We start from the raw sequence: 5921 nt of genomic DNA on the forward strand, positions 1-5921 counted from the left end.
TGATCACTAATTGAGAAAATGCCTTACAGTTGGATCTCATGGAGGCATTTCCTCAACTGAAGCTCCTTTCTCTGTGATAACTCTAGCTGTGTCAAGTTGACACAAAACTAGCCAGTACAGCGCCTTACTGGCTTGCTCTCTGTGGCTTGTTCAGCCTTCTTGCTTGTACAAATAGGATCACCTGTTCAGGAGTAGCACCACCCACAGTGGCCTGGGTCCTCCCATAACAATGCATATTCAAGAAAAATGCCTCTTGGGCTTTTTATGGGCCAATCTAACAGTGGCGTTTTCTCAATTGAGAGTCCTTCTTTCCAGATGACTCGGTGTGGTAGCTTCAGTGGCCCTCATAGTCTTGACATTTAAATAGTTGGTTCCTGCTGAAAGCCAGGCCAATCAAGGCTTTCCCAGAGTTCCTAGTTAAGGACAAAGGGAGTGCGAGTTCTGTGTGCTTGCCCAGGGGACAACTTAGCAAGGCCCTTAGCTGGTGCCAGGGTCTCAAAGAAGTTAAGGTTTTAGTTTTCAAGAACCTGACTTTCCTCCTCTGAATAGAATGGAGTTGTCAGTTCCAAGGTATGTATGTTGTATGCTCAGTCTGTGGTGCACTTGAGACATCCTGTGGCTCTCAGTGGAACAGTGTGTGGCTAGTTTTCTGCTGGCTCTGTCCCATTGTATGATAGTTTTCTGATGACTATGTTTCACACACACCCAAAAAACTGTATATGCTGTACTTCTTAATAAACTTGCTGTACCTCTGAATAAACTTGCTTAGCATAGGACTTAGCTAGTACAATATATCCCAACCCCCTTTTTTCTGTCTTCTTTATTTTCTCATCCCTCGGTCCTCTCTCCCAGAAAGCACTCATTGAAGAATGACCTGCTGGTCCAGGTCAAGATCTCAGTAGGTGGTTGTTTGGGGAGTCTTAGAGTTGTGGTCTTGCTGGAAGAGGCCTGTGTGTCAATGGTGGTGGGCTTTGGGTTTCAGAAGACCTGCACCATTTTGGGGTTTTCTTCTGTTTCCTTCTTTCAGCTGGGGATGTGAATGCACACCTCACCTTCTCCTCTGAGAAGGGGAGCCCCTGCCTCCTGGGTCACCAACCCACCCTGGCACATCAAATCACAGGAGGACTAGGCACATTGCTTCCCACTGAGGCCAGAAAAGGCAGCCCAGTTAGGGGAACAGGATCCACAGGCAGGCAACAGAGTCAGGAATCACCCCAGCTCCTGTAGTTGGGGGACCTACATGAAGACCAAGCTGCACATCTGCTACATATGTGCTGGGGGCATATGTCCAGTCCATATATGCTCTTTGATTGGCAGTTCAGTCTCTGAGAGTGCCCAAGGGCCTACAAGAAGTGCAGGGAAAAAGATGGAGCAGAGATTGAAGGAATGGCCATCTTCTATAACCATGCAAAGCTCCTAGCAGTAGGACTGGATCATCAACCCAGCCACAAACCCTAATTATTGAGTAAGTGTACTTCAAAGCTTTCAAGTGAACAGAACACCTCTGGATAAACATGTGGGAAAACAAAAGAATTTTGTTTTTAGTGCAACTCTTTTCTTAGAGATGTAACACCAGCAGCCCAGCAGCGCTTCAGAGGTAACAGTCAAGGGAAGCAAGCTCTGGAGCATGTATTATGTGTTTCTTTCAACAACTCTAGAAGACTACCTGCTGAAGTCTCTGTTTTAGGGCTCAGAAAACTGAAGTTATAAAGAGTGCCCATACTACAAAGACATTAATGCTGCTAAGGGCATTCCAATTCTTGTACCAGTAGCTGTTTATTCAAAGGTAAATTGTCAAGATGACATGGTATTTGTCATCAAGAATATTGAGTTCATTGTTGACTTAAAATTTGATTGAGGTCTAGGGATATAGCTCAATGGTAGGATACTTGACTGACATTTGAGAAACTCTGAATTCAATCCCCAGAAAAAAATAAAAATAAATTTATCAAATGGAATATAATAAAAATAATAAAATAATAATAACATAATATATAGCCATGACTGCCAGCATCTAAGGAACCTTCACTTTGGCCTACATAATGCTATAGGACCTTGAGAAGACCCCTTTCAGGCTAAAGACTGTCAGAATATACTGTAACAAACAAAGAAAGGGCTCTCAGATCCAATGGGACGGCATAGGCAGAGAAATTGGCTTGGGAAAAGGGTACCTCCTGCCATTAGAATACAGATAAGGGGAAATAAAATTGGGATCATTGTAAGGAATTTTACTTTGAATTAAGAGAGTTGGGCAAGAACATAGGCAATTAATAATGATAGGTTAACCAAATACTCAGTGCTGTGTTACGTGATCTCATTTACATGGGAAATCTAAACATGTCAAACCTGTGACATGTGAGTGATTACAGGGCTAGAAGTATTGAGAAATTAGAAAAGATGTTGGCCAAACGTACAAGTTTTCAGGCATCTAGGAAGGACAAGTTTTTGACTGATTTTTTTTTTACATAGAATGATGACTATGATTAATAAGATAACATGTGTTTGAAAATTGCTAAGACTAGATTTAAAGTGTTCTTACTGAAAAAAAATATAATGTAGATTATACAATGTATCTGTATGTTAAGTTAGCTTGATCTAATCATTCTAAAAATGAAAATATACCATCATTCCCCACAGGAATATGGTCAATTTTGATTAATTTAAATAATTATAAGGATGATGATGATGATGAAGACTCAGTATCGTGGCTTCAGTGTGAGTCCTTATTTCCTGAAAAATGAATACTTCGCAGCCTGTTTGTTAGTTTTGCAGTAGGTTGATAGTTTTCCTGAGTAAGGTTTAGCTAAACTGTGCTAAAGCTGAATAAATTAGAAACTTCTCTTGAGCCACTAATTTCTTTTTGGAAAACCAGGAGTACACCATGGTGTGTGTCATTACAAGATGGTTAAACCTTAAAGGATAACACACTATTGTGATAAATATAAAAATTTAAAGGTACCAAAGTGAAAGTCTCTAAGGCTCAAACCCGCGGGTAGGGGCTCAGTGTTTAAGCACTCATGTTACTCCTGACGACGACCTGAATTCAGTTCCCAGCATCCACATGGTGGCATGTATCCATCTGTGACTACAGTTCTGGGGAATCTCACTCCCTCTTCTGGCCTCTGTGGACATTACATGCATATACATGGTACATTTACATTAGCAGGGAAAACATGCTTACACATCTTGAAAAGCAAACAAACAAATAAAACCCACCGCTAACAATAACAACAACAACAAAAACAAACAAAAAACCTAAATGGAAAAAAATTGAAATTTCAACTGCCTAGAGTCATTCTTAAAAATGTTGAAAGTATTTATTTAGAATGTGTTATACATATTAGGGTAATAAAGGACGTCCTTCTTTAGGAAAGAGACTCAAAAATGAAATTTGTACATTTTTGTATTCATTATTCTTCTACGAACCTGAAAGTTTTAGCCATAATTGTTTAGTTGTGTCGTAACTAATGGATCTGCAGGTATGTGAGGGTGCTAATTTGCTTTGTAGCAGACTGTGGTTTTCAGAGCACTTTCAACACATTGTGTGATTAGCTCATCATCATGGTCCAGTAAGCAGACTGGAAAGATGGGAAAAGTGTTCTTCTTCAAGCTCTACATTTAAGGAATCCAAGGCCAAGTGCCTTGCCCTGGAATACAGAACTAACGAACATTAGGGCGAACACTCAAAGGTTTTCCTTCATTCACATTCTGGCACAGCTATGTCTGTTTAAATGCAAACATTGACCTTGAAAGATCTTTATTACATTTTTGATGTATTCTAGATAGTACAAAGAAAGCTACACTGAGTTTGGACCAAACTTACTCTTATGGTATTTATAGTCCAGCAGGGGCAAGGAATAGTATCCCCATCTAACTTCTATAAAGAAATAACACTAGCTAAGAGTCTTCAGAGATGTTAAAAGACGTGGCAATGGGAAATGGGAAGGTCATTTTAAGCGTGAATAAAATAAACTTCATGAAAAAAACATCATTGGAAATGGTCATGTGTAGACATATACCGGAGGGCATGCTCCTCTAGGTGGAGGTGATAGCTTATGCTAAATTATGAAAATAATAAAGCATTAAGAAGCTCCGTATGGTTCTCTTTAATTGGAGCACACACTGGGTGAAGGTCAGAAGTAAAGAAACTGTGGAGGTAGGCCAAGGCCAGCCATGAAGGTTCTTCACTTTGCACTTTGCTTTATAAGCTTTATGGAGTAATTGAGTATCAATATCCAAAGACGCACCTTATAGACACTCTCCTAAATAAAGCTATAGGATGAAAAGGCGGGTTGTTGTGTACCATGCGTGTAGTGAACGGATCAGACTTACTAAACAGTAATCCAGGTGATATGTGAACGTAGATGGTTCTCCTCAGACAAGGTCAGTGACAGATTTCCTGATACAAGGTTGACCTGGTCAAGGGTTAGAGGAATAGCCAGAAGGAGTTCTTAGTAGATAGAAATGAAGCTGAGGTTATGTCACTCACTCTCATAAGACCCCTCATCATTGTAGGAATAAAAAGAGAGATGCTCTTTGAGTTTCAAAGTGCAGAGACTGAAGCATTCCCCAGGTGAAGTCTCGAAAAACAACCCAGGATGACAAGAGAGTGGGCAGATATACCCACTGGACTGTGTAACCTAATCCCAGAGCACATCTTGTGACTCAATTCTGCAGAGAATGCTAGGCTTTTAGCCTATTTCTGCAGCACTGAAACGTGAACAATCATCATCAGGGTAGCAGAGGAGAGATAAAAGAAAGCAGCCGGTGTGGCTGGACCAACCACATAAGCTCAGCCTGAAGCAATGCACGGCCCTTGTAAACAGCTGGGCAACAGCTGTAGCTGACAGCCCCTGCTGGCATGTGCTGTCAGTCACAGGCATGCTCGATACCTGGAAAGTGATATTTAATGTTCAAGGCTAAGCACATGGGTATTGGGGTTTGCATGCTGGGCCCAAGATAGACTTAAATAGGTAGACTTTTTTTTTTCTCTCTCTCTTTGCTTGCTAACTGATTGTAAACGACTCTCTCAGCAAGGGCAAAATACAAGCAGATTTTCCTCAGTTCCAAAAGATGAGGAGGCCCAGGCTTAGTGGTTAAGAGTCCAGGCTGCTCTCATTGAGGACTTCAGTTTGGTTGCCAGCACCAGTGTTGAACATTTCACAGCTGCTAGGAACTGCATTTCTGATGGCCTTTTCCCATCTGCCCTAGCACTTCACTCTATGCACATTACCCCGACATACATACATATACAGAAGTAACTAAAAATAAAAGAGGAAGAGGCTCCACTTTTAGTTTCTTAGGTTTGAAATATTGTTGTAAACCCACACAGCATCCCCTCTCCAGTTGGAAGCCTTCATTGTATGCTTGTAGGTTAAGAAAGTTCAAAGGTGGGTGTCCCTAGTGGTGGATCACATGGGAGTCAGGATTTGAACTCCATCCCTCATGCTTGATCAGCAAGCACTTTACTGACTGAGCCATCTTCCCGGCCTCAACAAGGATCTTAACATCCCTTTACCCCTTGCAAAAATGTGGAGTATTTATGATGCCAGGGGAGATTTGAACCTGAGCCATTTGGGATTTCAGGTTGTTTTCAAGTATTGAGTGGTCCCGATCTGTTTGCCTCTCTCTCAAAGCCCCCAAAACAATAGTTTGCTTGTGGGTTCATTATTTCATCCCTTCATTGAAGCAGAAAGTCAGAGTTAGGAGAAATATCCTTTAAAAATAATACTTTGTGTTGTTTCAAACATTAGCTCCAAACTGGCCCCTATGTCAGAACCACCTACATAAAATAGGTGTCTCCTGCTGTACAGTTACTGGATCTCTAGACTGTACTGCTGCACCATATTCCAATGGAGGCTCACATTTGAGAAACAGAGTTAGAAATGTCTTTCTTTCTTTCTTTCTTTTTTTTTTTTTTT

This window comes from Mus caroli, chromosome 14 (genome assembly GCF_900094665.2).
Source record: "Mus caroli chromosome 14, CAROLI_EIJ_v1.1, whole genome shotgun sequence".
Classification (NCBI taxonomy): domain Eukaryota; kingdom Metazoa; phylum Chordata; class Mammalia; order Rodentia; family Muridae; genus Mus; species Mus caroli.